At 42.0% G+C, this 25474-nt stretch overlaps 1 pseudogene; it reads left to right on the forward strand.

The window, feature by feature from the left end:
- Nucleotides 1-18495: 18495 nt before the first annotated feature.
- Nucleotides 18496-19085, forward strand: LOC125933946 (nuclear transport factor 2-like; annotated as a pseudogene).
- Nucleotides 19086-25474: the final 6389 nt, after the last annotated feature.

The following is a 25474-nucleotide window of genomic DNA, read 5'->3' on the forward strand; positions in this document are numbered from 1 at the left end:
GAAATCCAGTTTGTTGCCCTATTTGGGAATTCATGAAAGAGTCAACTCAGGGCAACTGGCCTCCATCCATTCCTTCCAAATATATGTTTTCCCTGCCCTCCCCAACTCATCTGCGTCCTCTGGATGTCTCTTAGCCCCTGACCCGTTTCTCTGCACTTTGGTGGGTATTTTCAGGCACTCCTGCTTCTGTGAATGAGGACCGAAGACAGGAAGAGGAAAACAACAATCCCCAAACCCTGAGTACTTTCCGATTCTTCCTATTCCCTGTCTTATCTATATGACGGGAAAGAAAACCCAAATTCGTTTGCCAGGCGTGACCGGAACCAAAAGTACAGCCGAGTCACAGAAGGCTGGCAGAAAGCAGATCATTGAGAGCACAGGTTCGGGAAGACCACACGAGACTGGGAAAGATCGTATATTGTGGGCACAGACGGGCAAGAATTTGAGGCTAGAGAACATATTATTTATTAGCGTGGTGTGCAGACAGCCCGTATCAATCATCACTTGAGATGTTTATAAAAATGCAGGTTCTGGGGCCACCTACTGACTCACTGAACCAAACTGCTATCATAAATGTAGGGAATTGGCATTTTTAACAATATGTTAAGGTTTGAGAATCACAGTTGCAGAGATTAGAAGGCTCAAAAGGCTTTTCCGGGAAATCTATGGATTCAAAAAAAAAAAATTTATACAGTTACCACAGATGGAAAAAATGTAGCTATTTAGGAACCCTGGTCTAAGGTAGAGATAAACTGGTGCCAATGAAGGATGGTGTATCTTCCCCTTCTGACCAGATGTGAGCCTCTACACTCAGGACTTAGCAGATTCTCTCAAGGGCTCAGAGTCCTAAGGTCAGGACCTGCCCTCTCCCGAAACAGGGGCAGGAATGTTGGAATTCACTTCTCTTTAAGAAAATGAATTTCCTTCCAATTTGGGGATCTAAGGAGGGAGAGGGAGAGAGAGAGAGGCAGGAAGGGAGAGTCCGGACGAAGGTTTTCAGATAAATGACCCCTGGACCTAAGATTTTTATTTTCTTCTGCGCTCACCCACACATTCTTTCGCTCACAGAATTCATAGCTTCCTTTTCAGAGAAGCCGGTTAGGAGACAAGGACACATGAGGAGGGATTTTAGTGATGTTTTCTTGATTTTTTTTTTTTGTTGTTGTTGTTGTTGTTTTTGTGTTTTTTTGTTTTGTTTTGTTTTGTGTTGATGTAATACCCCTGAGAAGTTTCCATTCCAGAGGACTCCTTCCCTCGGGGTCCGCAGAGTCCTGATGGAGAGTGGTGCTTTTGCGAAGACCCCTATCTTTGTTTATACTCTCAGCCCCGGGAAGGCAGACCCGAACAAAAGGCCTTCTGATTTCATTACCGCGTGTGCTTTGATCTCAGTGTGCCTGCCCCACCAGTGCCTGGCCATCATCCTCAGGCGGGCAGTCTGGGGTACCCCCACGCACGGTCTCTGAGGGACCCCCCTTCCACCAGGTTGCAGGGTCAGGGCTTTGAGCGCAAAGACCCTGCTTCTTCCTACTCTGTTTTCCACACATACCATCCGTTCATTCCCAAGTACGCTTTACCTTGTCTTCTTCATTGATCTCGTGGCATAAAAACACACCCGATTCTATCATCATTGCACGACGCCTCAGGCTCGCTGTAACTCACCAGCACCTAGGTTTTACACTCCGAGTCACTCATGTGGCCGTATTGACTCTCCTGGGCTGTCGTTAGGGTAACTGTCATCATTATCTGCCTGCCATCTCAGGACCACCCTAGGCAATTAGCCAGGTCACTGGATCAAGGTTCACAGGCAAATGATTGATTATGATTCCTAAGTTTCCTCTAACTGTCTACACCGCTCAGGTGGAGAGGGTCCTATAGGACAGTGGAGGAACTGAGCATTATTAGAGAGCTCCTTGAGTCCCGGTCAACTCAGCTCACAGCTGGTCTGCCGAGACTGACCCAGGCTTCTAGAACATCCGCAACCCTCGCTGACCTCACAGCCACGTAATCTGGGAAAGGCAAATCCAATGAAACGAACAGCCTGGACATGTCCCCTTCCGCAGGGCGATGTAATGACGCTCTGATGGCCCACGACTCACCGGAGAGGTGTGCCCGTAGTCAAAGGAGAGCTTTTCTACGAACACTCACGCTGATCGATGGTGTGTGTTGTTGCAAGCACAACATGCAAGGGGGAAGCGAGAGAGGTGGAACACACTCTCCAGAGCCACAGAGCTGATCAAAAGAAGGCGCATTTGACCTAGGCCTGAGTCTTGGTCAAGAGCACCTTCTTCCCCAAAATCAGACTCTTACCATCTCACTTTTGGGATAATTACACTACATATTCAAGGAATGAATCTCAAGCAAACTGAAAAATGTCCCCTGTACACTAGACCATACCATGTATTTAGGCCAATAGTTGCCTCGTTCTAAATTAATTTAAAGATTTTTTTCTTCTCACGTATTCTCTAAATCCCAGATCTTTTTGCCCTGGTGTTTCCCCCTTGGGTGTTTCCATTTTGAGAATAGCAGAGAGGCAGTCACCAGAACATAATTATTAATTACCTTTAATAAAATGGGGGCGATGACCTCTATCCCAGGAGATGTGAGCGCGGGCAGGTGTGGGGCTTTTCAGGCAGTGAGCACAGGCTTGCAAGGAGCCCTCCCTATTTGTACCAGTCTGACCTTCCCCAGGAAGAAGAGTTTCTAGTTAATCCGCACACTCATCTGCTCAGTGACTTCCCTATAAACAATAAAACCACCTTAGCTTTCTGTTTACAAGCAAAAGCCACCTGCGGTCCTTGGTTGCCCAGATCTGATCGCCAGTTACATTAATCCTCGGAGCTTAAGACAGGAAGGGAAGTGGGGAGTCAGGAGAAAGGAATTCTGCAAATTGACTGAACATGAAAAGAACCAGGTTAATAAGAAGAGAGAGAGGGGAGAGGAGGGGTGGGAACCCCCCCTTGTCTGCTCTTTTCGGTTTCAGTTTCAGTAAATAGGAGCATTATCTTCTCAGTAAATAGAAGCATTTCTGTTTCACGTCGTCTTTCCATTCTTTTCCACTTTTTGGCCCCATCACACTGGTTTAACTTTAGATGCCAGGTGTAACATTTGGTCCCGAGATTGATTAAAGCAACCTCCAGGTCCCTGTGTTTTGTGCTCTCCTAGTTATTGTTAAGACTCCAGTTTTTGTGCAAAGTGAGCAGAATCATGCTGGGGTGTGTCTTCATCTTTGGAGCAGATATTCCTAGGAAACTGACTATGGCCCATAAGGTTCTAGGGGCTCCTCTAAAGAGGAATATTAGCAGTCAATGCTGTGTGTTTTCCAGAACTATCTTTTGGGGGGAGTTTGGCATGTTCCTATAAGAACCCTGTTCCTTATTTTAAGTTTATGTATGTATTTTGAGAGAAACGGAGAGAGAACGAGCAGGAGAGAGGGAGAGAGAATCCCAAGCAGGCTCCATTTCGTCAGAGCAGAGCCCAACATAACATTGGTCCTGAAACTGATTAAAGGCTCAGTCTCCCAACCATGTGATCATAACTGGAGCCGAAATCCAGAGTCGGATGCTTAACCGACTGAGCCGCCCAGGTGCCCCCGGAAGTCTGTTTCTTATGTGTGAGCAGCAACTTCTCTCCACAAAATTTTACAACTTCCCTGAAATTAGTATGTGATCACAGGAAGTACGCAGCCATGCCACTCAGTTAGTACAAGCAAATTCTTCTGAAATCCTATCCATTTCCGAAAAATGGAGAAAACATGGCAGCGATACTCAGCACACAGGGTTGCTCTGCTTTCCAAATGAGGCGAGATACACAAGAATGATCATATACTCCAAGACACTATACAACTGTATGGGTAGTGTGTGTGTGTGTGTGTGTGTGTGTGTGTGTGTTTATTCAATTGGTCATTAATTTAGCAGATACTAACCAAGTATCTGTATGTTACAGGCATGAGAGGAACTGCTGGGCTTTGCCATTAAGGACCTTATGCCTTGCTCAAAAATAGTGGGACAAGGAAAGAACATTCCTGTTGACCTCTAACTTCCCAGATTTCAAGAGCTTTGTATTAGTGGATCATTTAATCTTCCTGCCTCTATCACCAACATCATGTTGGCTCTGATTTATTGAGCACTCACTATGTACGAGGGGCTAAACCCAACGCTTACGGTTAGCTTATGCAATCCTGGCAAACACGAGGGGTACATATCAGTGTCCCTCTCACAGATTAGAAGAAGGCTTCTCTAGAGGGTCACTTTCCCATAGGTCATAAGGACAGATTCCAACTCAAATGTGCCCCATTCTAAAACCCATGTACTCGGGGAACCCGGTTGGCTCAGTTGGTAGAGCATGCAACTCAGGGTTGTGAGTTTGAGCCCCTCATCGGGTGTAAAGATTACTTTAAAAAAATAAAATATTTAAAACTAAAATAAAATAAAACCGATGCTCGCAATCACCAGCCCAAATGGGCATCATGCGACTTGCAGATAACAAATCCAAGGTCATGGACATGAAGTAATAGTTTAAGGCTGCATAACACCAAACAGGACCAAAAGCTAAACCAGATTTCATTTATATGCAAAGCCCTGTTCTTTCTACCACACCGCTGGCCAGCACCCGGATGTCAAGACCCCAAGCCAGACTGAGCTGCAGAATGATAGCATTTCATTGAAGGAGAACATCTTTGAGACAGGCCTCAGAAAATGATTTCCTTTGTAACATTTTCTTTGTAAAGACTATAGGAAATCTTATATATAGCATTTAATTTCATTTCTCATTTTATTAACATGACCGAGGTTGTATTTTTTTTCCTTTTCTGTTATAACCTGCTGGTTTCGTAATCTGTATTATTTTATGATGCATCCCTTAATTTTTGTCCTATTATTTCACACTGGGTGTTTTAATAGGCTTTTAGAAAATTTCTGTTTCTTTCTAAAAAAAAAAAAAATCTTTCTTGGGAAAGGTTTTCTTTGGTGCATTTCCAGCTGAGGACTAGTCTCCCAAGCTATATCAAAGGTTGGCAGTTGTTCTCTCCTCTAGGTCTATGGAGATGAGCTTTTAATATTTATTTCTCAGGGCTGTTTTCTCTGTTTATATCCTGCTGTTGAAACAAGCAGTTCAATAAACTCCTTAATGAAGGTGGTTGAACCATTTCCTTTTGCTTTTACTTCTATTGTTTTTGAGATGACAGTGTGGTGAACATTCTCGGCGCTTTTAAAACTTTCTGTGAACTTGGAATGCGCTAATAAATAATCCCCAAATCATTAATTGGTGTAAAGAATCACTGAGTTTGGAATTATAATGTTTTCCACAAACAAGCATGCTTCCAAGCTTAGATTATCTCTAAAATAAATTCTCCTACAATGCAATCTCCATAAGGCTTGTGATAAAGGCTACATCTGGCATTAAGGCTCATTACATATTGTATTCCAATGTAATATAGAGCTCAGATCCTGTGACATTAAAGCAGTACTACAGCAAAAGAAAATTGTTAGAGGCAGAGAAGAAGATTTCCCAGAATCCTGCGCGAGTCCTGCTACACCATGAGTTTGATTCCTAATTATTTTTATTAGATTCTGCGGTGGATTTCAAATAGGTTAAAGTGCTTTTCAGAATGTAGGCTCTGACAAAGTCGAAACTATATGTTGCCTCGTGTCTCACATCAACTAATAGATGTTTACTGCATATTTAATACCACCAATGAATAATCTAGTCCCCGGAAATAAATTTCCCATACTTCGGAGAACAGCTTATTCTTTAAGAAACAAGAATAAGGAGCTCCTGGGTTGCTCAGTGGGTTGACCATCCGACTCTTGATTTCTGCTCAGGTCCTGATCCCGGGGTGGGGATCAAGCCCTATATCACCTCCACGCTGAGTGTGCAGCTTGCTTGAGATTCTCTCTCTCTCTCTCTCTCTCTCTCTCTGTCCCTCTCCCTCTCTCACTTTCTCTCTCTAAAAGAAAAACAAGAGGGGCCCCTGGGTGGCTCCGTGGGTTAAGCATCTGACTTCCGGCTCAGGTCATGATCTCACAGCTCCTGGGTTCAATTCCCCACATCAGGCTCTGTGTTGACAGCTCGGAGCCTGGAGCCTGCTTCGGATTCTGTGTCTCCCTTTCTCTCTGCCCTTCCCCCGCTCATGCTCTGATTCTCTTTCAAAAGTAAATAATCATTACATTTTTTTTTTGAAAGAACAAAAAACAAGACTAAGGTAACCATTTTTTTCCAACAATGATATCCTACTGTCTTGAAAATAGACAAGTTATCTCCTCAAAGGTAGGTAATTATTCACCAGATTGGAATTATTCACAGGGAATAGTCATGCTAGGTTATCTCATCTCCCTATCTATCCAACTGTGTCACAAAAGATAGAGAGATCTACCACCTATTTCTATCTATCTAGATCTATCTATCTATCTGTCTATCATCACTGACTTGAAGGGAGGACTTCATCCAATTGATAAGTTACTGGTGTATTATGTCAACATTATTTGAGCACATACAACATATGATGACTACAAGATGAATTCCAAGAGATCCAAAACGTAGATATACATAAGGATTAAAAAAAAACCTCTTTCACTTGCTTAAAACATACATCTAACATGCATTATAAGAGAATAACACTAAAACAACTGCTAAAAAGGAAAGATAATGTGGTTTGTGTTTTTAAGGCTGGTGAAGTGAAACCGTGAGAGTGGAGAAGGAGCAAAGAAGACTGTAACTGGCTGTGATCAATGAACTTGTAAACACCGCTGCACTCGGACCCGCTAAAGACAAGGTTTGAAAGCAGTAACAACAGGAAAGTCAAGTACACAGACCAACCCTCAGAGGTGGGATGAATGCGGGTTGTCGGGATCAACTTCTTCTGAGGTCCAGACCTGTACTTGCTCCCAGAGCTGGACTTGGAAGGTGAGTTAGTGCCCCTGCTCTGAGCTGCTCTGAGACGGGGGCTGTTCACCTATATACTCTCTTCTCGCCAGTTCTCAAACTGGACATGAGGAGGACTGAGCTCCTACAAGTCCTGTAATTCTCAGGCTTGACTCAGTTGAACAGGGGAAGGTGTCCTTCCTTTGTTTCTTTCCTGCCTGGCTTTCCTGCTATAGAGGGTAATACAGCCAAGGAGGGGACTGGTCTTCGGTAAGGGATGAAGAAGAAATTTCTGGACACTCCTATGAAGATTCAGTCTTCAATTCCAGAAACTTTCAGGTCATCTGTGACTATCTTTCTCTAGTCCCCCCCCCCCCATCAATTTGTCCTGAAGGGTGTCTCTCTAATTTCCCACAACTTCTTTTATTTGAGTTGCTCGGTCCTGGGCTCAATGCCCACCACACCCCAGACCCCCCATATGGATGGCCATCTATTCTCCTCACTGAGGCCAGGATCACCTACCCAAGTCCAAATTCACACAAGTAATTATTATGATTAAAGGTTCCTCCTTAATGATTCCCCTCATTCCACAGAGATTAACATAATTGTCAAGAATAATTGTTTTTATTCAGACTGAGTCATGCAACCCTAACACGGTCACTAAATCTTTCCATTCCTCACCTGTAAAATGGGAACAATTCATTCACTCACTTACTCATTTAGAAATATTTCCTGAGATCCTACTGTAAGGCAGATGTTGCTCTATTCATGAGGGACACATCAATGAACTAGACCCATGCCCGCAAAGCGTATGTTCTCATGGGTTCCAAAGAGAACAGAGATGAGCCTCTTGCCCTGGAGGGACTCAAAGCTACCATAGGAACTAACAAGATATGTCATTATCTAGGTAAACCAGAACAATTTAAAATGCATAAAATCTCTTCCATCGTCAATATTTGCCCAAAGAAGTTATGAATTCTGCATGTAAATAGGGTAAAGATGTACAAAAGAATCTGAGTGCGCTTAAACCCCCCTGGTGGAAACCCAGCTCACCTCGTGAGAAACTGAGAGTAACTAGCTCGTAAAGTTGTTGAATCAAGTCATTAATGACACATTCCGTGCAAGGCGCCCAGCACGGAGCTTGACGCACAGTAAGAATTCACTAAATCTTAATCGGGACTAGGGCACTTCTTCAACCTGATTTCAGCCTACCTTGCGAACCCCGTCCTCAGCTAACTGACCCTACCTCTCTCCCCCACGAAACCACCAGCCCAGCCTCAGGGGATCCGAGGCTGCCTGGCCCTGTCATGTCTTTCATATTGTGCTCCTTACTTACACTTTCTCCCCTCTGCTCAACAGAAGCCTCAAAATGAGGAGAACTTTACTTGCTGGGGGGGGGGGGACACCCTTATAAGGACCTTGCAAATCGGAACAGTAAAACCATTTTTATATTGGATGAAACTGAATGGTTCAGAATTCGATTTTCATTCATGCTGCTGATGGGCACAGAAGATGGTAATAGAAAAGCAGCCAGACACCTGTTTTGTTTGCCTCATACAGAGCTTTACAACATTCCGTGTGAATGCCTTCACGTGGGGTGTTTTCCATTCAGCCAACCTCCTCCCTTCCCCCCCCCCGGATCTTTGGTTTTATTCCTAGAAATCTGTGCTCATTAAATTTCCTCCTGTCCCCTGTGGTCATATAAGCTCGCCCATCTCTGATATAGTTCGATAAATGATAACCCTCTCACAACCAATATATTTGGTTAAACAAAATGGTACCATTTCTGTTTGCCAAGATTTATCCAACACAGAATAGAAACCCAGAGAGTGTGGTCTGGACTTGTTTAAATTTAGACTTGCTAGAAATACCAGTAGGTATGTCTAACGAGATGCTCAGTCCTCTTGCTGTCCATGCCATACAAAGGGGAGTCTTAACAAATTTTAGACTCGGGTCAAGTTTTTTGAAGGAAAATTGATTTCCAAGAATCAAGCAAGAAATACAACTGCGGCATAATACACTAGATTCTTATTCCCATTGCAAATAATACCGTAAAGCCTAAAACCTCCCTGTAACATCTTGGATAACAATGAAAAACATAATCTAAGTACAAAGAGAAACATTTTCTAAATTATCCTGTTTTCAAATACACAGTATAAAGCTAGTATACCGGAGAGGGATTCCCTGGGAGGGCTATTTTGGGGGGTTTGATCATAAAGCTTCCAGGTGCCCTCAAATTATATTAGACATTTTATATCATTTATAACAAAAGATAAAAATAATCACATTGCTGGAGGGAACTCTGCATCTTGAATTCAATGACACCAGAAACTTCTAGAAAGTGAGATCTCTTGGGGCGCCTGGGTGGCTCAGTCGGTTAAGCGTCCGACTTCAGCTCAGGTCACGATCTCGCGGTCCGTGAGTTCAAGCCCCGCCTCGGGCTCTGGGCTGATGGCTCAGAGCCTGGAGCCTGCTTCCGATTCTGTGTCTCCCGCTCTCTCTGCCCCTCCCCCATTCATGCTCTGTCTCTCTCTGTCTCAAAAATAAATAAACGTTAAAAAAAAAAATTAAAAAAAAAAAAAAGAGAAAGTGAGATCTCAGAAACCCCAAATTGGAATTTAAGTCCATGCTACTGAAAGGAGATTGGAACCAGTTTGTGAACAGTTCGTGGTACAATTGCAATGAAATAAGGGTAGAAAGTGAAGCATTTCAAAAAATTTATGCAATTTGACTTTGCTGTAACACTATATTGTATTTTACTAAAATAAGGGTCCTTTATGGGCTGGAAATTGAAAAAATGAACACAGAACTTGGCCCTTCTCCACAGATGGCGTGAAAGTTCCTCTTGGAGCTGATAACAACCTGTTAGTGTCTAGTGTGGCAGATTTCCCGAGCACAGGGGTTTGATATCAGGTAGACGTGGGGTCACTTCTGGTTCTGCCTCTCCAGGCTGTGTGTCCTGAGGGTGCTCATTTCGCCGAGACTCAGTCGACCCTGCAAACGGAGGGTGGAAACAGTCCACACTTTAAGTGTTCCTTTGGGGGAATAAAAAGAGATAATGTTTATAAAGAAATTGGCATATTTCCTGGGATGTTTTTCTAAAAAGCCTGTTACTGCCAGAGGAAAATGCAACGTTTAAACTTGAATTGCACCTACTGAGTATGTGAAGAACTTGCGGGGGAAAAAAAATAAGTGTGTATCATTTCAGAGGATTGATTATAATGATCTAATAGTTGCACATGCATGTGAGATTGCCTATCAAACACATACTGTAACATCTAGCACTGAACGCACAATTAAATCATTCTAACACAAATACTGCTTTCTGGGTGAATCACATTTGTAGGGTTGTTTTATAGGTCGAATGCTCATCTTTTTCCTTTTTTTCTCGGCCACAAAGATAAATATAATGTGCGTATATATGTACATACATATATATGCACAGATATGCAGCTCCCATGTATATTTCTGGCCATTCTTGGTCAGATCAATATCCCCTGTGCAATTTTTAAAGCAAGCATCTTGGGCTGCAATAGGTAATTTTCCTTGTCCATTCCAACTTTCATATTTCTCGCTAGACCCGTCCGCAAGTGTGTTTTATGGCACCATTACCCAGTCCCCTTAGTGAGACGGATGGCTTTCCTTGGGCAATTGAAGCAAGGTTACCCATTTGTATCATCCATGAGTCAAACCCTCCGATTCTACGCGTATGGCCAGATCTGCCTCCAGAAGCTTCGTGCAGCCTCTCTGAGCCCTTCTAACCAATGGAAACTCTGTCTCATGCGATGAGAAGAACAATCACAAACATTTGTGTTTTACTTGGAACATCCAATGTGCGTTCATATACATGTTTTATTTCCTCCTCACAACCCAGTGAAATGAGATGACTGGTCTTCTCAGAACCCAGCTTCTAGAAGAGTTCTACAAGTTCCAAGACAAGAGGAACTTAGCTATTAGTGTCCATATATCAGTCGCAGATGCCTTTGGACCAAAGAGTCATCAAGGTGACAACGGCTGGATATTTCTTTTATAATAGATTGCTTTCTGCCGAAAGACATTATGTACTCCAGAACACTAAGCCACATGCACTTCTCTTAATTCTATATTATATTTGATTACCGGATTTTCTTTTAATGAAACATTCATAATCATTTCCTTTACAGCAGCAATGTTCTCGGTTCCAGGAAAAATAAAGATTCATTAAATTATCAAATGCCAGTAATCATTTCATTTAAGCCGGCAATGCCACATACACATAAATACCCAGAAAATATGCTTTAAGTGATCAACAAGGCTGTTTTACTGCGGGAGATAAGCAGAGGATACAGGCACAAAGCAGAAGTGTGCTTTGCCTATGAAATTTTCTAGATAATGAAATCGAAATGAAAAAGGAATGGATAGGCGATTATTTATGGAGTTTGTCTAAAACTGAACTATTTTGCAGTTCACACAAAAGCTGACACTTGATGTATTTTCCTCCAGTGGATAAAAAACAAGCAAGTAGCAGAGTCAGGCCCGCACCAAGGTTCCAGACTCTGGACACCATTTTCTTCCCACCCCTCTGCCAGGCAGCCAGTGATGCTGTATTCATGACCTAATCCCCCCATCTTGCCAGCACGTCCCACGTGTAATCCAGCGCCGTCTACCTAGGATCACTGGTGTGTTGAACTATAGAATCTGAAAAGCCTAAGATTGTGTTTGCTATGGTTGGGATTTAAGCCTGTCTGAATATGCCACTTTCTGGCCAAACAAACCAAACCCAAACTGAGGGAAATCTGCCAAGACAAACTTTCAAACCCCAAGTTTAAAAACATTGGAATTACTGTCGTGTAGCACTCCAATGTAAATGTTGTCACGTTGGGCCAGACCGTCGGTTTTAGCAGAGGCCAGAACTATGGGAAGGGTGGATGGAAAATTGTTTCTGGTGTCATTGACTCGTTCTTGTTGACAATGGCAGAGAACGTGACTTACTCGGCACACTATTACTTCTCTTCTTCCTCCTTAACAAAACCCTGAATTTTAGTTGGACACATCGTTTCCTACCCAAGGGACTATAATTCCCGGGGGACTTCTTCCATATTAACCCACACCGCTTTGATTTGAACCCCATCACTTCTGGACCAAATTGATGTGACAGACTTCCAACTATTTTCCCTGCCCCCTATCCTGCCCACCTATGTATTGTTTTTCACATCACTGAGAGTGCTCTGGACAAAATCCAGATCCAATCCGACTTGTCCCCTGCTCAAAATTCCTTAAAGCTCTTTATGACTTAGAATACTATAAGGCTAACTCCTTAACTTGGCACACAGGGCCAACACATGTCAGACCGTGGCCATCTTTTCAGCTCCCTCCTTTGTCATCGTCCCCTAATATATGCTATGCCATGGCAGTAGTGTCTTAAATAGTGTCTTACTTGAACCTTCCCAAAAGACCAAACCCCCCAAAACTGTTATTCTTTAGTTTTTGTAGAAACATTTACTCATTGTTTTTGAAACATGGAAGCATCTACTGACCTTCCCCCTTTTCCTGGGTAGAAGCCAACATTCTCTGCTATGTTCTCAAAAAGTATTCTATACATTTCTTTTATATATATATAGCTTTTATAACAGCTTCTTTATAGCTGATTATTTCCAAAAGCTATATGTGTCCTTCTTGGTTCATCCTTATGGCTCGGGGCCTTCTGGAGATTCTCAAGACAATGTGGGCAGTCGATATACATTTAATTACTTAATGGTAACAGACAGTGGGTGACTTGGGTGAGCTGTTGGTAATTTTTACACTACTAATGTAAATTTCTTATGTCTTCCCTAGGAATAGGAGATTCACTGAGGGTGCCAAGACATAGCAAAGGCCTCCTGTAACTGCATGCCCCGAGTTAAGATCCTGGACATAAATCCCTTTTTGGATGGAACTTGGAACTGAGCCATATAATGTTCTTAAGATTGAGACAGACTGGGATAGAGACTCCGTGGTCTGTGTTATTAGCTTAATTAGCTTAACCGATACTCAGAATACTTCTGCAAATAGATGGTCTTATTATTCTAATTTCATCATTTTTGAAATATCTTTTATGTACTCGTGGTCAGTCATTAGCCGAGATTTACCACGTGCAGATTCCCAAATTTTCTGCATGGGAACAACCCTTGAACTGATGCAGTTGTTATCTTTAAAGGCAAGTTTTCCTCTCTTCCAACTGTGTTTTCACATATCTGTTCTAACATCCGTTGGAAATCCTTGACCTGCTCCACAGGGCATCTGGTAATTTAATGACAAGACATAGATCCAGTGGAAAGTCACAACCTGATATTACCAGGTTTTCCTAATCAGCATCTATATTATACCAGTTATGTTCAAAGCCACAACTAGAACATCCCAAAAGTAGGTACCGTAGCCATACATTTGTTTCTTGCTTTTCCTTTCTCTACGATGTACAGAAATTCCAAAGAGAGAGAAGCCTACCAATTCTCCATAAATCCACCTTCTTACTCAGATACATGTCTCAAATTCATTGTCAAGGTTGAAGTGAGAAAAAAGTTAACTTTTTATCCTAAGATATTTGATAACATTTATTCCAATCACAGGTTCATATAGAGCACAAGTAACCACATCAAATGGTATTATGTCATTTGGAAGGTCATGCTCCTAGTTAAAACGATCTTGCTCATTGTTTTGACACTATATCTAAAAGTTTATCATAATATCTTTATTCCAATGTGGTAAGACTTTTCAATCTTGAATTCATTTCCTTCAAAAATAACTAGTTGTCCTTTAAGTATTAAACCATTCACTGTTACTAGTATTTGAATTGGGCGTTAGTTCTTTGGTCACTTTACACAGTGGTCACAGATTAGATCAAAGCAGGGAAGAGTGGTTCAGAGATACCCAGATAGAAGCAAGGGTAACAGACCTACGTATGACACCACAATTAGGTACCCATGTTGCTTCTAGAATGAAAGGAATGATAACAAGATTTATTGTCTATTTCAGGCCAGGCACGATTCTTGGCAATGTATATATGTTACTCATTTAATTCAACATCCTAGCAGTAAGTGCATTCTCCTGATTTCATAAAGGAGTTGCCTTGGGCGTTAGATGTTTAAATATCTTGTCCACGGTCACAGAGGTAGTATGAGCATTGGTACCAGAATTCAACTTGGCAATACTGGGATCTGAAACAGATGCTTTTTGCTAAGGTCTGTGGGGTCCCTCGATAAGGTGTAAGCAGATTCCAGCACTCAGAACATCCCATCAGACCCCAACTATTTTATAAAGCAGAGATAGTCATGCCCTCTTTTTCCCTTCAACAGATACCTATTAAGTACCTACTGTAAGCCAGCCCCTTTATAAGTTGCTAGATATAAACAATACTGAAAAGCACATTTTCTTACCAAGTTTACATAATAGTAGGAGTGCCTTGGTTTTATGTTATGCTTTCTGCTCGTTCTATGAATATTTCCAATATTGACAAAAATACGCCACATTGTGTACTCTTTTGTATGCATATTTGAATACACACACACACACACACACACACACACACACATTCCACAAACTGTAAGCAACTAAAAGGTACTCGTGTTTAATTTTTTTAAAAAAATTTTGTGGAAAAGCCATGAAGAGGCTACATACTGGCCAATTGAACTGAGAATATCAACTAAACTGCTAGCACCCACAGAGTGTAGCGTGAGTGTTGAGTTTTCAAACCTGTTAAATAACCCAGCTCCTGATACATGCTGAATACCTGTTTGAGTATACGCACTTATAGATGTTTGAGCTGACTCACCAATGGATTTAAGGTGTTTATATTATTTTTTAAATTTTTTATTAAGTTTTATTATTTATTTTTGAGAGAGGCGGTGGGGACAGAGGATCTGAAGCGGGCTCCGCTCTGACAGCAGACAGCCCGACGCGGGGCTCCAACGCACGAACTGGGAGGTCGTGACCTGAGCCAAAGTCAGACACTTAACCAACGGAGCCACGCAGGCACCCCTGGATTTAAGGTGTTTTTAAAGTTAGTGAACAAATATCCCATGTCACAGTTGCAAATGACCAAATATATGTCTACCTCTACTATGGTTGCGATTGTTGAATGTATCAAAGTTTAATGATTTTTCCAACTTAGATGTAATTTTTCTTGAACAGCAGGAATTATGATGATGACAGTTTATCTCCAATTCACATTTCCCAAATGTTAGTGTTTTGGGGTTTTTTGAAAGAACGTAGCACATCAAATTCATGCAAAGCTACCACTATCTGAATGAGAAATAAATGGTTTTATTGAAGTTAATATTTCTACTGATCTGTGTAACTCCCTTGTGTTTATCCCGTCATCCATTATAGTGACTGGAATAAAGAATAAGAAAGTAGTATTAAGACTAGGAAATCAACCTCAAAAATTAATTTTTTTTCAAATTTTAGAAAACTAAAAGCATTTACATATTTTAATTTTATCCTTTTCTGATTTGCATTGAAAATGTTGACAACTAAAAACATGTCCTGTCTCTAAGAGGTCAAATATTCCAGCAAGTGTTTCCAATAAAGCATGCTACACACATATCGATAAAATGATTATAGTGGATACACAGAAAGCTAACGGCCATACCTGTAAACAGGTAAGCACTTTCAGCATACCATTTATTGGGCTCAGCTTTATACTTTCATTAGCAATCTTGCCCGTTGTCTTGTTTGTGGCTATACTCTTTTAGCTCCTGACTGTTGACTAGTTACAAGAAATTCATGATGGAATTCCATATAAATCAAATTCCATATAAATTCACAGACCTGACATTTATTGGGGATGTCGCCACACCTGTAGTTTTTCTGTACATTAATAACAACTTTAAGTGGGGCCTCTGGTCTTACTTAAAGTAAAAAGAAAAGAAAAACATCGTCTTTAACCATAGATGCACAAATAGAAGTGTAAATAGTAAGAGTACAGCGACAACGAACATCTTACACATTGAAAATACAGGCAGAATCGTTTGGTCTTGAGAATGGAGGGAACAGGGGTTCATGCAGGTTCTAGGGCTAAAGCATGACATGATCCACGTGGTATTTACTTTAGCAAAGATTTGTCTGATGCATCGGGGAAAGTGGAAAAGCAACAGGGGCTCAGGCATCATTAGGTGGCGCTTAGTGTGACAAAAGAGATGAGGCTGTGTAGAGATATTTAGTCATTAGAGATGGATGTGAAGCTTTCATATGCACCGTATTCTTGGAAGACAACAATCTTCACACAGTGGTGCGTGTTGGGCTCAGAGAGACACTCGTCAAACACACTACTGCCTTCATTTTATTTGAGACTGAAAAAGAATAATAATCCTTAAGATGTTCCACATGTGCTTTTCAAAAGCTCTTGTAGCTAAGCCAATAAACCAATTAGATCAGCCTAAACAAATTCTTACCGTTTTGAGAATTTCCTGTACCTTATGCATGTGTAAACATTTAAGCCATTATAAACATTGCAAGAGCAGAGAAACACAGTTCAGGCATCTGTTTGTTGAGTGAAGTTCTCCCAATTTTCTGTTTCCACGAGTTTCATAAAAATTATCCTGGAGAAGTATCAGTAGATGAAAACAAACAAACTAATCCAAACAACTGTGGATCTACCATGTGGACAGTAAATTGTTATAAGCACTGTAATTCCATGATTTATTAGTCCTAGATGTCCATTACTGTGGTATAGCTTACTCTGAGGGTGCACTACGAAAGAGAAAGAACCAATTTTCGTAGGAAATAATTATAAGTATGCAAACACACACACTTACGTATACACCTTCACAAGTCTTATAAAAGAAATACTTAATTAAAGGGTGTTCTCTCTAACAGAGAGAAATCAACCCATCCATATTGCTTTGAATTAAGCACCTAAAGATAAGTCATTAAAAAAAATAACAACAACAACTACAACAACCCTTCTATTTGTTCTGTGATCTACATTTTACTAAGTATTACTACATACATATTTGGTCATGATGATAGTGACCAGGATGAGTATTTCTGTCTTGGCCAGGACAATGACTTGGGTTCCCAATAGAAATAGTTTAAAGGGTACACTATAGACAAATACGCACTATTTGTTAACATGGGACCTTAACTTTCAAGCATTCTGCTCAACTCCCCTCCGTGACCTCCCCCACACGACCTCCATTGTCCCCAGCCAGATTCAGGGTCTAAGGCATCACACTGAACATATAACATTGTCTTGAAGCCTTGTTTTTATCCTAAACATTTGTATGTGAATTTCAAATATTCTGCCTTCATGTGTCCATATTCATCATGATATAAATGGTTCTCCCCTGCCTTGAAATCTTTCGGGAAAATGTAGCATGTTGCTCATGTGGCTTTGAGTAGACCAGCATACGATGTCACATATGGCCAGCTTAATTGGAGAAGCACTTCTATAATGCTGATCAGACCCCAATGGACTGAAGTAGGTGCAGAAAGAGTATTCAGCCCCAAATATCCATCTCTCTGCCTGTTACCTTGGTACCCACTTATCCTTCTGGTAGGGGTGGGGAAAATATTAGGAGGCAACCGTCAAGGGGAAGAGATCCTGGTCCTTTTAGTGCACCGTGCAAACGGACCTCCCAGGGAGAGGAGAACAGAATAATGCAATCCAAAAGGAGGAGCCAAGAGGAGACACGCAAAAAGAAGAACAGAGAGTTGACCTACTGTGGCAACAAAAAAGCTTTCGGTATTTCTACATTCTTAATTTTCAGGTCTCACTTCTTAGGGCTATCACCATTTGCATTTTTAATCCCGACCCATTAAAATGCTTCCCTTTGGGGACTAAATTGGACCCTTTTTCCTCCCAGAGGCTGGATTCTGACTACCATCATTCCCATACATTTTGAACTTTCTTCTGTCAACACCAGGAGCTTCACAATTAACCACAGATATTATTTTCTACAAAAAGGGAGATTGACACAATATGATATAGTCTTATCTAAAACATTAGGAGATTAATTCTCCATCTTTGCCATTTCTTCTGCACATCAACCTGGGGTCAAGGGATAACTCAGCTCCTTAATGTCTTTTGATTTTCTCCTTTTGGGGGACATCTAGAAGTTACTGAATTGAATCAGGTCATTGCTTTAATATTTTTTACCAAAGGCCCCATTGTACGTTCTACCAAAAAACACCTTCTATTTATTTGTCATCTCCAGTCATGATCCTGTGCCACCAGATCCATTAAACAGGTTATGCGATGCACAGCAGATGATAAAAAATACCTAATGCATGCCAGCCCCTGGGTGAGTGTCAGGGGTTAGGGTATCCAGGAGGGGGCTGGGCCAAAGGAGCTGTGCTTGGGCCACCTGGAGCCTCTGCTGTGCATCCCCAGGCCCCAGACCCTGGCCCTGTGCCCCGCAGGCACGCAGGGCCGGGGTCATGCAGAGACACAAGAGGGACAGACAGGTGCCTATCCCATTGTACTGTGCCCATGGCACCTGCAATGGACTGAGTTGGGCAGCCTTTCCCCCTGTGCCAGACACCTCGTTGGGGGGCTCCAGACCCTCCCTGTGTGGCCTAGCCCAGTCTGCCCCAGTCTCGCCGACCTCAGCCCCATGTCCTGCCACCTGCTGGCTCTGGAGTCAGCACCGGGTCTCAGCAGAAGCCCAGTGATGCCCCAGAATGGGAGACAAGCCAATCTGTGGGCAGACTAGAACCAGCTCCATTCAACATTATCACTAGTTATTTGATAACAACAGAACTCTACTAGGTGCGATTTATATCTATTTTTATTTTTTTAATTTTAGGTAGAGAGTGGGAGCAGGGTAGAGGGGCAGGGGGAGAGAAAGAATCTTCAGTAAGTTCCATGCTTAGCGCAGAGTCCAACAGAAGGGCTGGATCCCATGACCCTGGGACCGTGACCTGAGTGGAAATCAAGAGTCCCACACTCAGCCTACCGCGTTACCCAGGTGCCCCTAGGTGCAGTTATATTGACGGTCATGCCTTATTATGGGAAGGACAGCAATTCCATTGGAAAGCTGCCATTGTGGAAAAGTTGTCCAGCCTTCTGTTCCAGAAAATCCAGCATAGCAGCACCACACGGACCTGAGCCAGCCAGCCAGCCACGTTGCCAGCATGGTTGTGGACCAGCTCAAGCCCAGTGAAGACCCCATCATGGGGTTCTGCCAGATGTTCCCACTGAAGAACTTCAATGGTGCATGGGTTTGCTCCAATGGCATGTTCAGGCTTGCCCTGCACAACTTCGGCTGACCTCTTCCCAGCCCGGCACTCTTCTTATTTTCTCCTCCTCCTCTTCCCAACACTATGCACATGTCTCCAGATGATGGAATACCAGCCCCAAAGCAGCAGGGCAGAGGTGGGAGCGGGCTCAGGGCATAGCAGCGACAGGTATCCGCGTGGTGTTTGGATGCTAGATTAGTTGCATCTGACGAGTTTCCAGCGCCTGCCTTGGAAAGACTGAAGTAATGCAAAAAGTTGTCTTGTGTTTATTTTTGTTTGAATCTACTGACAAGTTGCTCAGTAATCCAAAGACGTGAAGGGGAAAACATCTGCCTCGCCCCCAGACATTGATTTGTTCAGATGTTTCAATGCCCCATGATACAAAGAAAGCCATGAAATCTTTCTTTCAAAAAACCACACACACACACAAAATAAACCCAATCTCAATAAAACAAAGAATCTGGCAACATCTCTGTGGGATAAGTAACCATATTTATTTCCATTTAAGGATCAACACGCACAAGTTAATTCAGTTACTGTGGGGAATCCAGCTAATCCACAGAAGAGCCAAAATTCAAATCCAGGTCTGATTTGGGGAAGTAAGTCCTTCATAATTTTACTGTCCTGTGTCTTTCCCTTTACTACTTATCCCAGAGAATTTAAACTTTAAATGTTCTTTTCCAATGTATCTAATGTTCCTTTAATTCCTCTTTTGCCCACAATGTATGCAAGCAAATGAAAAAAAAAAAAAAAAAGCATTTTGTTACTGTTTCTTTATTTATTTTGAGACAGAGAGAGCCAGAGAGAGAAGGAGAGAGAATCCCAAGCAGAGCCTGCTGCAGGGCTCGATCTCACAAATTGTGAGACCGTGACCTGAGCCGAAATCAAGAGTCCAACACTAACTGACTGGGCCACCCAGGCACCCCAACCAAAAGTAATTTTTAAAAAAGGAATGGTCTACCAGTGACGAAGAAAACCAAGAAAAGGAAGCCTTTGTACTGTTGAAATATTTCTCATTATTTTAAACTTATTTTCTGAACACTATTTAATAAGAAAAAGAGAGTAAATAGTTCTAGCCTTTGGCAATACTACTTAAATAAATCCCTCCCTCCATGTTCCCTATAAGAAGACACTACAGTGTTGCTGAAGTATATTTTTACCTTCGAATTATAGTGTATCTAGTCTTCTCTGTAACACAAAGTTCAGAATTCCAAGATTACTTTTTATTATACTTCTAAAATTATAAGAAATTTAGAGACAGCTGTGGAAAATTGAAGAAAGTCTGTATGGAAAAGCCACTTCCAATAATAAATAAAAGGACTAGGGTGTAGGCATGTGTATATGGTGAGAGAGAGTCTAACTGAACTGAAAACCTCCCCAAAGCAGCAACGGCAGCCCCTTGCCCTTTAATAATGTTGATTAAAAATTTTTGTCCTAAGTCATCAAAGTTGTGGCTGATTGGCTAAGTACCTCTAAAAACCTGGAAATTCTGTCAGGTCTAAGTTGAAGTATGCTAAACAGACTAAAAAAAATATCGCTTTCACCCTTAGAAAAACAAACTTTTTATTTTTATTTATTTTTAAATTTCATTTTTATTTATTTATTTTCGAGAGAGAGAGATAGAGCGTGAGCAGGGGAGGGGCAGAGAGAGAGGGAGACACAGCATACGAAGCAGCTTCAGGCTCTGAGCTGTCGGCACAGAGCCCAACGCGGGGCTTGAACTCACGAATCAGGAGATCATAACCTGAGCTGAAGTCAGACACATAACCGACTGAGCCACCCAGGAGCTCCTAGAAAAACAAACTTTTTAGATACTAGTTTTCCATAGTGTCACATAGCAATTTCCTAAGCACCCAATTTCTTCTAGGTGATACCTTACTTTGTTGTTCATTTTATGACCATCACTGCTGTCATTGTCCTTGTCATTTTTGCTATTCCGTAGTACTTCCGTGTTCCTTTTTTGTGAGCTGGCGTGGAGCTTGTTGAGGATGATGCCTTATGATTGGGTAAGTTCATGTCTATTACCATGTGGGTTGTTGCAATAATAGTACTTATCTTCTAGATGGGTTACATAGCATGACAGTAGAGAAAGTAAGACAAAGAGCAGAAGCCCATTGTTTTGTGAAGAAAGTGACAAAAATGATATGGAACCCTGAATATTAATTTTATGCAACTTTATGATCAATTTCTAGTGTCATCAAAACCTTTATTTAAAAGTCTTTAGGGGCGCCTGGGTGGCTCAGTCGGTTAAGCGTCTGACTTCAGCTCAGGTCACGATCTCACGGTCCATGAGTTCGAGCCCCGCATGGGACTCTGGGCTGATGGCTCAGAGCCTGGAGCCTGCTTCCAATTCTGTGTCTCCCTCTCTCTCTGCCCCTCCCCCGTTCATGCTCTGTCTCTCTCTGTCTCAAAAATAAATAAACGTTAAAAAAATTTAAAAAAAAATAATAAAAATAAAAGTCTTTAAAATCCCTTATCATTGGCTATTCAAATATGCTCAACTCTGAATTAAGGTATGGGTTGAGTTTATATCTTCTTTCTTCAGAAAAAAAAAATAAACAAATGCCATAGTCTATTTTTGTAAGAAAGAACTTTCTAAACGTACTGGCTTTAAGAAATTAAGAAACAAATTGCTTATGTATCCAAGAGCCTTTCCACAGGAAAAGTAAAGATTTATATTATTTCGTGTTTACAGTTTCTTAAAACCACTCGTACAAACAGACGTGACCCACCGTATGATTTAAAGTAACCTGGAGCACATTTTGCGCGCGCGCGCATGTGTGTGTGTGTGTGTGTGTGTGTGTGTACACACACAGACACATATTTGTTTTTAATTTGTTATATATGTGCCTGTTTGAGACAGTTCACTCTCAATTACTAGCTCACTGCGTTAACAGACTGAAGACTTATTCATAAGGAAATGTATGATGTATACCCTCTACGCGGTGATAGCGACCGCAAGCAGTTTTGGGATATGACTTACGTTACAAAGAGCGCTTGGTGTGCAAATGGAATACGTTGGCCAACCAATTTAGGAAAAATGTATACGGAACAAACTGTTTTCCATAAATATCTTTTTGGTAATATTGGAGACGTAGCTGACATATCTGCAACACGTCCCTATATCTTATTTTATTTAATTGCCAGAAGTCCAGCTTGCACAGAATTAAAGCAACAAGGCCGAATACAAAGCAATATGGGGTGAGGGAAGTGGATGCTGTGTTGGGCTCCGAATCCACATGGAAGGATTAGAGGACAGATGAAGCGCAAGATATGTTAACCTGTACATTTTTAGCTTTCCCAATTTGAAACTAAAACCGATCAAATGCAACTGTTTGTTCCCTCTGATTCTACAATGGCTCGCACACGGATCTTGCCGCTTACCCAAGAACCTTGTTGGTAAGTGGACAAATATTTCTAAACATAAGATTCCAGATGAGCTGCAGCAGATGCCACGTGAAACTCTGGACAGCGCAGATGGTCTATCAACAGTTAATCAAGTAGCAGGCCCTAAAAGGCCCAAAGACTGCTGTCAACTCTAGGGTCTCTAAAGAGGATACAAAAACTTTTTGAGGGCTTGGCATCAGGGCTCTGTGACCTCACCGGGAGAACCAGACAGCAGTGCGGTGCATACACACACACACACACACACACACACACACATGCACGCACAAGTCACACTACGGAGCAGAAGAATGATGCCAAGAGACGGGCAATGGCTTGAGATATGGGTAATGAGATCTGAAATCCTCAGCCCAGATCTTTAGTCTGTGTCAGCATCTTTAATCTTGTTCAATGCAACTGGGACGAAAAGTCATTAGCCTTTCCCGTCTGTTTCACATAATTATATAAAACGGGAGCAGGGCCCGCATCCTATTCTTGGATATCCCTGTCTACACTCATTGGCCCCTAGGGGTTTCCCACCCCAAACCTTCAGAATACACTGTGATTATGAGAACGGTGTTTCATGATAATCAACGCAAACTGGTTTCGCCTGAAAATATCCAAGTCACTTAGCTCTCTGAGCCTGGAGTCCCCCCTCTGTAAAATGGTGTTAGTTGGCACTGTGGTCTAGGTAGAAATGTGTGCAGACAGAATGAGATCATCCGTGTGCGGACAGAGCACAGCGACGCGTACATTATCCCTGCAGAAAAAAGTTTAAGCAGTTGCAATCATGATGATGATGACGGTGGCGGTGGTGGTTTCCTCAAGGTCAATGTCTCATACATTATATCATTATTTAAGTATATAAATCAGTGCCTGGCGCACAACAGGCATTAGATAAATATGTGTTGAAAGAATCAGCACATGTTTGGGGCGCCTGGGTGGCTCGGTCGGTTGGGGCATCCGACTTCGGCTCAGGTCATGATCTCGTGGGTTGTGAGTTCGAGCCCCGTGTCAGGCTCTGTGCTGACAGCTCAGGGCCTGGAGCCCGCTTCTGATTCTGTGTCTCCCTCTCTCTGACCCTCCCCGGTTCATGCTCTGTCTCTCTCTGTCTCAAAAAATAAACATTAAAAAAAATTTGTTTAAAAAGAATCAGCACATGTTGAATATAACGGCAAAACTCTGTAGCATGGATACTAACACTGTCACGTCACAAAGAAAATATAGCTCATGTTCGGGGGGGTTTAAATGAATTCCCCCCCACCCCCTGCAGCTAGTAACCAACAGAAGTGGGTGAGCAGAGATGTCCCCACTGTACCCTGTTCTATCGTGATGTCAATCCATTGTTAACTGGGCCAGGTCTCACTTGATCAACACGGACACCGGGGAAGCAGAGAACAGGTTTTTACTTCGAACATGGGTGCGAAGTGATATCCAGAGGGATAGAACATCTCGCCTTAGATCATTGTGCACGTCTTGGGCAAATGGGTTGTAAGCTGATTTTAGCGATGTGGTTGAGGGATGGCAGAAAACTTTTGTTCCGGCCCCAGGATTTCCATGATCTTAGTGATGAGCCTAACCCAGTGGACACCTCTGGGCATGTCAGGCGCAAGAGAAGTGACATGCTATATCCCCAGACTTCATTATGGCTGTCATTTAGCTTCTGACACAGTGACCCATGCTATAAAGAGGGCTTTATCCCCCGCCACTGCCTACAACCGTGAATATTCTATTTTGCACTTTGAAAAGTACATCATTGTGTATTTAAATACAGCTTCTTTCCTTTTATTTCTTTTCTACGTTCCACCAGAATGAGATGTGACAAGCATTACTAATGTTGCCCTCCCATTGAAAACCTTTCTCACAATGACTCTGCTGCAAGAGAATATGATTCTTCAAAACACGTTATGATTGCCAACTGCAAGAGGGAAGCGAGAGGCTGTGCTGTCTACCCGGTCACAGATCGCTCTTTATTAGAGTACGTTTGGTGACCTAGAATATCTCTGCTTCTGAAAAGACATATCGATAATAATACTAATATATAAATATAACAATGACTAAGCCGTCTTGGTGCACTTAATATGCATGAGACATGCTCTGAGCAAGTTAGCCCTCACACGGGCTCGTTAGTACCTTGGCCCTGGTCACACAGCTACACAGGAGCAGAGCTGGGGCTCAACGCAGGTGTCTCATTCAGAGACTGTGCCCCTCGGTGGTTACAACTTAGAGGCTATGCTTTAAGATGCTTGAGGATGCCAATCGCTCTTTTTGGTGCTGACAGTTTGGCAGATAAAGTATCTTCATGCCTTCGTGAAGCGAAATAATGTCTCCTAGCGGCTTTTATAAAAGATGGTTAGAACATAGAGGCACACGTAGAACATCACTGCATTTTTCAAACTGCTTTGGAAGAGCCTTTATCATGACGTTCAATATTCTATATGAAAGGCATGTGGGGAAACTCAGATTAGACAAAAAGTTGCCTCTCCTGACTAATTGATATACCTCCCTTTATTAGAAGGGGGGAGCCAGAAAGCCTCCGATTTCATATTTCCTCTGGCTACCAGGAAACTCCGGGAAAGCTTTATATTAATCTTAGTAGTTTTACAAAGCCAAAGTTTTCTTTTTTTTTTCTGTTTATTTCCTTCTCTGATTCTCTATTACTTGACTCTGTATTATTATCATTTTAACGTAATGCAAGTTAATGAAATGGGCTTGCTTTAATGTAATCATTCTTAGTTTTATTATTTAAGTATTTTTGTTCTCCCATCTTGAAACAGATCCAGTCTTTCAGAAAAGCAACTTAGCTGGACTTTGTGGGTGATTTTTGTATATGACTTTGGTTGAACAAATGCTAGAATTTTAACATTCACATTATTCACTGTCCTGGAAAGACTCGCTGTTTTTGAGAAACCCACTAGGTATAGATGTGGTTGAGAAAAGAATATAATTTTATCTGACATCTTTCAACAGACTCCTCTCATAGTTCAAAATTATACCGAACATGTTACATGAAATCCAAAGGGATAATAAGACTACT

The sequence above is a fragment of the Panthera uncia genome, assembly GCF_023721935.1.
Source record: "Panthera uncia isolate 11264 chromosome A1 unlocalized genomic scaffold, Puncia_PCG_1.0 HiC_scaffold_16, whole genome shotgun sequence".
Taxonomy (NCBI): domain Eukaryota; kingdom Metazoa; phylum Chordata; class Mammalia; order Carnivora; family Felidae; genus Panthera; species Panthera uncia.